Source organism: Orcinus orca, chromosome 14 (assembly GCF_937001465.1).
Source record: "Orcinus orca chromosome 14, mOrcOrc1.1, whole genome shotgun sequence".
Classification (NCBI taxonomy): Eukaryota; Metazoa; Chordata; class Mammalia; order Artiodactyla; family Delphinidae; genus Orcinus; species Orcinus orca.
This window is the reverse complement of record NC_064572.1, coordinates 29,074,112-29,082,888: the sequence shown is the minus strand read 5'-3', so window position 1 is coordinate 29,082,888 and position 8,777 is coordinate 29,074,112. Positions and strand designations below refer to the sequence as shown.

Here is an 8,777-nt window from a genome sequence, read left to right as displayed (position 1 = left end):
AAACAGGATTAAACCGGTTACCTACTTATGTTTACAGATCATAAACCTGATTTCAGTCATCCAGATAGACTATTGTTGATTGCTGCAGGCATGACTCATGCGAAAGCATCTGAAACCTTAAGCTTATCAAAAAGGGCTGGGTAATATAGTCTAATCCTAGGCTTTCTTCCACCCTGGCTGCAATACAGCTCAACAAGGAGCAAGTCCACCATGGCATTCTCATATTTGTCCTCAATTCCTCCCCATCAGAATTTGAAACAATTATCAATTTCCCTCAACTGTCTCAAAGACTCAGCACCATTAAGACTGGAACTCAAGGCAGGACTAATGTATTCCCTTTTAGCCTCATCTACCAAAATGCAGTTCAAAGGAGTGAACTCAAATGCCTCTCAGGAAAAGTCTCCAAAAAGAAGGTCTTCCCACTACTGAGCACAAGGTGTAAATATACAACTACTTAGGTTCCAAAGAGTTCCAAAGGATTATGATTTCAGCCTTGGAATTAACTGCTACAAATGGTGTTTTACAAATCTAAACTCTGCTCTTAACAGAGCCCTTTTAATACTCAGAAAGAACCAAGGTTTTTTTTTTTCCATCAAATGTTTATTAATAGTTATAGACTAGGTAAACGAGAATGCAAAGAAAAGGGCATTTCACATTTTAGAAGTACCTACACTACTTCAGGAAAGAGTTCTTAAAGCTCCCTCCACTGTGCAGGTAACAAAATGTTAAAACTTGTTGCCCAAAGCTAAATCCAAAAGTTATATACTAAGAAAACCCTATAGGAGTATAAACTGGTACAACCACTTTAGAAACCTGTTTGGCAGTATACCTCATGACCCAACAATTGTATTTACGTTTACTAAAAGACATGTTCAAGAATGTAGCAATGTCATTCATAACAGCCAAAAACTAGAAACATAAATGTTCATCAACTACAGAATGAATAAATTTTGATATTTTATATACCATAAAACTACACAGCAATAATTCTTAAAAATATTGCTACATCAGACCATGGCTGAAACTCACAGATACAATCAACATTCAGAACAAAAGACATTCACAAAAGAAAATATATTGTATGCTTCCATTTATATAAAACTGAAAAATAAGCAAAACTACAGTGAGAAGAATGACAGCCTTTGGTGGGTATCAACTGGGAGGGATATGAGGAGCTTTCTGGGATGCTGGACATTTTTCACATCTTGATCTGGGCAGTGAGTACGTGTATCCATATACAAATATTCATTGGCCTGTACAATTAAGATTTGTGCCCTTTACTGTACACAAATTATCCCTCCAAAAAGAAAATTCCACACTTTTTTTTTTAAATTTAAAAGTGCTTTGTTCACTTCGTAGGATAACAGGACATGTAAATAACAATGTGCCAGGAGAACAGGCTAGGACGAGTGCTCTGCAGTTTCTGCCTATACAACAGGCAAGTCATTCATTCATCAAACACTTATAGTTTGCCTATCTCATGACAAAAAGCTCATATAGCTATGTTATATTAAGTCAAAAAGCATTATTAGATAAAAATCACAACTCACTAGATAAGATGTAACAATTTTAGATCTGGATGCACCTAGTAATAAAATATCAAGTTATGTACAATAAAATCTAATAGAACTACAAGAAGAAATAATGGAAACAGTCCAAATATCCATCATCAGTGGAATGGCTAAATAAATTGTAGTAATCATATAATGAAATGCTATATAACAATGAAAATGAATGAACTAAACTATAAACTACATGCAACAACATGGATGAATCTCGCAAATACTGGGCAATATAGGAAAATCACCAAAAATACATATAAATCGTTCACTGCAATCCCTATCAAATTACCAATGGTATATTTTTCACAGAACTAGGACAAAAAATTTTTAATTTGTATGGAAACACAAAAGACCCCAAATATCCAAAACAACCTTGAGAAAGAAGAATGGAGCTGGAGGAATCACACTCCCTGACTTCAGACTATACTACAAAGCTACAGTAATCAAAACAGTATGGTGCCGGCACAAAAACAGACATACAGATCAATGGAACAGGATAGAAAGCCCAGAAATAAACCCACACACTTACGGTCAATCTACAACAAAGAAGGGAAGAATATACAACGGAGAAAAAATAGTCTCTTCAACACATGATGCTGGGAAAACTGGACAGCCACATGTAAAAAATTGAGATTAGAACATTCTTTAACACCATATATAAAAACAAACTCTAAAAGGATTAAAGACCTAAATGTAAGACCGGATACTATAAAACTCCTAGAGGAAAACATAGGCAGAACACTTTCTGACATAAATCGCAGCATTATTTTTTTTGGACCTCTCTCCTAGAGAAATGGAAATAAAAACAAAAATAAACAAATGGGACCTAATTAAACTTAAAAGCTTTTGCACAGCAAAGGAAACCATAAAATGAAAAGACAGCCTATGGACTGGGAGAAAATATCTGCAAACAATGCTACCGACAATGGATTAATTTCCAAAATACACAAACAGCTCATGCAGCTTAATATCAGAGAAAGAACCAACCCAATTAAAAAATGGCAGAAGACCTAAACAGACATTTCTCCAAAAAAGACACACAGATGGCCAACAGACACATGAAAAGATGCTCAATATCACTAATTATTAAAGAGATGAAAATCAAAACTACAATGAGGTATCAGCTCTCACCAGTCAGAATGGCCATCATTAAAAAGTCTACAAATAGGGGCTTCCCTGGTGGCACAGTGGTTGAGAGTCCACCTGCCAATGCAGGGGACACGGGTTCGTGCCCCGGTCCGGGAAGATCCCACATGCCGCTGAGTGGCTGGGCCCGTGAGCCACGGCCGCTGAGCCTGTGTGTCCGGAGCCTGTGCTCCGCAGCGGGAGAGGCCACAACAGTGAGAGGCCCATGTACAGCAAAAGAAAAAAAAAAGTCTACAAATAATAAATGCTGGAGAGAGTGTAGAGAAAAGGGAACCCTCCTACACTACTGGTGGGAATGTAAACTGGTGCAGCCACTATGGAGAAGAGTATAGAAGTTCCTTAAAAAACTAAAAATAGAGTTACCATATGATCCTGCCATCCCACTTCTGGGCATACATCCCTAGAAAATTCTAATTCAAAAAGATACATGCACCCCAATGTTCACAGCAGCACTATTTACAACAGCCAAGACATGGAAGCAACCTAGCTATCCAGCAACAGATGAATGGATAAAGAAGATGTGGTACATATATACAATGGAATACTACTCAACCATAAAAAAGAATGCAATAATGCCATTTGCAGCAACATGGAGGCACCCAGAGATGATCACATTAAGTGAAGTAAGGAAAAGACAAATACCATATGAAATCACTTGTAAGTGGAATCTAAAAAAATCATACAAATGAACTTATCTACAAAACAGAAATAGACTCACAGACATAGAGAACAAACTAACAGTTACCAACGGGGATAGTGGAGGGGCAGGAGGGGGGATAAATTTGGAGTTTGGGATTAACATATACACACTACTATATATAAAATAAACAACAAGGCCCTACTATATAGCACTATATTTATTATCTTGTAATAACTGATAATGGACAAGAATCTGAAAAGGAATATAGATAGACACATATATATCTATATAGATAACCAAATCACTTTGCTCTACACCAGAAACAAACACAACATTGTAAATTAACTATACTTCAATTTTTTTTAAAGGTTAAAAAAATACATATAAATCCATTTGTATCAAGTTGAAAACAAACAAAATTAAAATTCAGGATGTAGAACTAGGTGGTAACACAATTTTTTTTCTTAAACAGCAAGGGAATAACTATCCCCAAAATTAGGATAGTAGAGTGATATCAGTAGAGAAAAGGGAAGGAGATGTAACCAGGGTGGGGCACATGGGGTTGGTGGTGAACGCTCTATTTCTTAACCTGGGTGGTAGATATATTATTGTTTTCTTCATTGTTATTCTTTAAAATGAGGATATGTGCTTTATACACTCTTCTGTATGTACAATAAATTAAGAATGCAGGCAAGCTCTTTTCCTTCCCATTTCCTCTTCCCGCTGAATGAAACGTGAACCTGACAGCTCAAGCTCAAAGCAGTTATCCTGACCTGGAGAGGATGCACTGAGCAGTGGAACCTCCTCAAAGACCTAGGAATGGCAGTATCAGCACCAACCGTTGACTCTGGATTTCTTTTACTTTAGAAAAATGTATTTCTACTTTTTAGAAATCTCTATTTCTGTAGATTTTTCTCTTATATTCAGCCAAACCTAATCCTGATACATTCAGTGATTTGGACAAATAAAAACTTTCTAACATTTAAAGCTGTCCAACAATGGAAAGGACTCCCTGAGAAACTATACCGCGCCCACTCCTGGCCAGGCATTGTGGAAGGAATTCCCACATGGGAAGGGAAGTGGCACTGCAAGATTTCTAAAGCCCCTTCTGGCAATTAAGATTCTAAGGCTACTACGGGAACAAACTAGCTCTGAAGCTGTGGCAACTCTGCCTCTGAACCTATCCTTCTGTTATCAGCAAGAACATTCCTTTTCTATAACGTTCCATGACCTACATCCTTCAAGACTGCTCCAACACTATCTTCTCACTTGTACATTTCAAAACTAACTTGACCTTGACTTCAGTATACTCCTCTACCGAACCTTCCTCAACTCTGTTATGTGCTTCATGGGGCTGTCCTATAAATTAAATCACCCAGGTTCCTGTAACCTCTGGTTTCCAGTTGGGTTTGACCAATGAAAAGCTCCAGTAGACCAGAGGGTGGGAAAAGAAAACATGTGAGGTGTTTATTCCCCTTGATTCCCTTGCTGCTAGGCCACTGGTTGGAAGTGGTTGCATTCCCAGAGGTTACCTTCTCTTTCCGCTAAGCTCTCTCAAGTTCCAGAAATTACTCCCTCTCTTGCTCCGTCAGGCCTAAGGGCGCTAATTGCTCTTAGCCCTGAAGTGTTTCACCAAGCCCTGTTGGTGTTCCTTAACTCTGGGCAATCACACTGCTGGAGTGCACCAGGAGATAACTGACAGACCCAACAAACTACTTTCAGCCTGCACTGTTCCGTCATCCCTGATGGCTCCCATCTCCCCTTACCCCATAGCATTGTTTTTCTCTCAGTAATTGCATTCTGTATGCTTCCACATATGGACTGATTCACTACAAATCAGTTCCCTATGGAAAAGTCTTAATCCCAGGCTGATTCCCATTTCTGCCACCAATGCATACAAACTACATGTAATACTAGATTGGGCAATGCCTAATTAAGAGGTAAATGTTACTAAAACTTCCTGACACACAGACTGCAAAGCCAAGCCAAAGACTGGGATTTGGGGTTTATCTATTTATAACTTTCCTTTCCTTTAGACCAAAAGCTGGAGAAATTATCATACTTGTTATTATATTTTGCTTTATTTACAAGAATGGAACAAGGCCAAAAACAGTGCTCATCCTACAATGGCCACTCAAATTGTCAACAAAAATTGAAATGTCCTACCAGTTCCAATGAATCCTCCCTTTCTTACAGACAAGCCTACAAGTAAGACACCAGATTCAAATAATAGAAATGAGCTTTTAGTGTCAATCTTTCAGTTTATTGGTTAAATCCCATTTGAGAGTCATAAAGAAAGCATCCCTGAAAAAGATTCAAGGGTCAAAGATAAAGCTCTCATACCTGGAAAGATGTGATTTTTGCACCCGAAAAACAAAACCGAGACAGGCTTACCGTTTCCAAATCAACAGTGCTGCAGAAATGTTGCAAAAGACAGCACTTCTTAGGACTTCTACTGTGCTTCAGAATATCATGCTGCACACTCTCCAATATATATTCCAAAGTAGCAGAGCTTGATCCATGGGCGACACAACCCAAGTATCACTGTAACAGACCCATTAAACTCTAAGAAAAGACCTACTGCCCCATCCACATGAATGCCAGGGCTGCACAGATACTGTTACTTATGTTAAGGAACCTAGAGCAGGGTTTCTCAACCTGGGCGCTTCTGACATTTCGGGCCAGGTAATTCTAGGTTGTGAGGGACTACACTGCAGAGTAGGGCAATCAGTTGCATCTCTGACCTCTAGCACTCCTCCAGTATGACAATCAAAAGTATCTCCACACATTGCCAAACGTCCGGGGAATGGGGGTTGGGGCAAAAACTGCCCCTGGCTGAGAACCTCGACCCTAGATCAACTTTTATCACTCACACCCCACCCAGCACTACCACAGTGCATACGGTAACTCTGAGTCATCCATCTGGATAGTCTATGGGAGTAGACTTAGCTTCATAAAGTACCTTTTTTTTTTTGTTAAAGCTAGGAGTATTTGGCAACTCGCAAAGCGATACAGACCCCTAGCACTAGGAAGGAGGAGAAGATGATGAAAAGAATGGTTGCTAAAGTGGAGAAAGACTGCTAAAAAATTTCCAGACTTGAATTCCCTCTGAAAGCATCACAATTCTCAGATGAATGAATACACTCACTCACTTTATTCTCTCTGAGACGTTACGTGGAAATATCACAGTCCATGGCATAAATGAACAAATGGAAATAGGCAGGCAAAACCCTTTAATCAAATGAGGACAAAGCACTGAGGGCTGACAGCCCAAGAACCTTTGTCTGGAATCCAAAGTTTGTCATATATGGACTCCAGTCCATCTTCAAGTTTTATTGCCATAGCATACTGTCCACAAAAGTGGCTTTCTACCCTATCAGACCCAACGTCCCCTTCTGTAACAAATATTTTGTAATGCTCTTTATTCTGAAATGAAATTCAAAGATTATAACATTATACCCATAGACATAACTTTTAAAATTTCAATATAGCGCCCCAACTGCAATGTAAGGGAAGAAAAACAAGAAGATTTGTATAATAAAACGTATGTTCCGACAAGACGAGACTGCAAGACAAAAGCATCCCCACCACTCTTCCGAAGTGTCCCCTAGAGGGCAGAGCTATCCCACTCCTGCTCCACACAAACCTGCTCTCAGCAGTCACACAGTTCAGCAACCTCCATCCCTTTCGATGAATATGACACAGAGGCAGCATCACAAATAGGTAAGAAAGAGGGCTTTGGGGCTTCCCTGGTGACGCAGTGGTTAAGAATCTGCCTGCTAATGCAGAGGACATGGGTTCGAGCCCTGGTCCGGGAAGATCCCACATGCCACGGAGCAACTAAGCCCGTGTGCCACAACTACTGAGCCTGCGCTCTACAGCCCATGAGCCACAACTACTGAGCCCACGAGCCACAACTACTCAGCCCGTGTGCCACAACTACTGAGGCCCACGCGCCTAGAGCCCGTGCTCTGCAACAAGAGAAGCCACTACAATGAGAAGCCCGCGCACTGCAACGAAGAGTAGCCCCCGCTCGCTGCAACTAGAGAAAGCCCACGCACAGCAACGAAGACCCAACGCAGCCAAAAAAAAAAAAAAAGAGGGCTTTGAAGTCAAACCAGCTGTGGCTAAAACACAGCTCCGCCACTTCACTGCTATGGTACCCTCTAAGCCTAGTTTCTCACCTATAAAAAGAGAATGCCAGCATATTTTTCAGAGTTTTTGGGAAAATTAAATGAGCATGTAGAATATCTATTTCTGCACCCAACACATAATATGTGCTCAATAAATGTTAGCTATCAGACCTAAAGTATTATTCCTGAATCCACCTCATATTATGTCTTAGCTTATGCCATCTTACTCTCCCAGGAGAAAGTATGGATGACTGGATATTCATTTAGCAGAGATAGTCTAAAAAGGATTCAGGTACAATATAAGAAAGAAGTTGCATCATATGACTTGTAAGGTTGTTTCTAATTCTGAGATTCTACCATATGCTGCCCTACACTGAAGTTATCTTCTATTAACTGGGGTCCTTTTTTCCCAGTTAGAGGACCAAGAACATGTCTAATGCATCATACTGTACAAAGCAGCTACGGAGAAACACCTTGAACTCAGATCATGACAGTTTAGGGTCCCCCTTGAAAGCCCAGCCCTGGTCATTGGTTCTTTACCATTTAGCACAGGACAGTCAAAGAAAGAAGGACAACTTTTCCAGAGAGAGCACCTCAAGCAACATGTACAGTGTCTTCAGAGAGTGATGATTCAAGGGCCAGCTGTTATCTATATGAATTTATTCCTTACACCAAGGAGCAAAGCAACACCCCTAAACATCTAGATTTTCAAACAAGGAAGTGAAAACTAGTGGTGACAGCTAGAGAAATACTTCAAACTGATTCCAGAGTTAATATTCTGAATAAAAGCACTCACTGCTCAGGCTGTTAAAGGGAGCCCACAGGCCCAAGAAGTAATAAGCACATGGCTGGGCATGCAGTTATATCCTACTGACATACAGGAATCTTAATTTACATACACATACTGCTTCATAAAACAGAAAACAGAAGTTGCCAATTATTGCAAATCATTCTGCAAGGTGCTAAGAGTGGTTATTTCTGAGTAGTGGAACTATCAGGGGTTGCTTCCTTTTGCTTATTAATAGTTTCCAATTCTTCTAACACATTGCTCTCGTAATGAGAATTCAAAATTACACAACACAATTTATTATCTACTGACAATCCATGAAATCTGGGGCAAAAAAAACTATTTTAGGTGAACTCTTCATCTGAACCTGTGGATAAACCAAGTATTGATCTATGTCTCTAAAAATCATCTTTGTTCCCCACCTCAAACCAGAACCAATCACAACTTTGTTGCCCTCTTAATCTCTCCTGCAGACCTTACAGGTTTTGACACTACAGGACATCAGCACT

At 39.7% G+C, this 8,777-nt stretch overlaps 1 protein-coding gene across 2 annotated transcripts in view; it reads right to left on the bottom strand.

Annotated features, from left to right (window-relative positions):
* SGPL1 (sphingosine-1-phosphate lyase 1) overlaps window positions 1-8,777 on the bottom strand; it is a 55,507-nt gene that overhangs the window by 44,795 nt on the left and 1,935 nt on the right. The gene's annotated exons all lie outside the window — the stretch shown is intronic.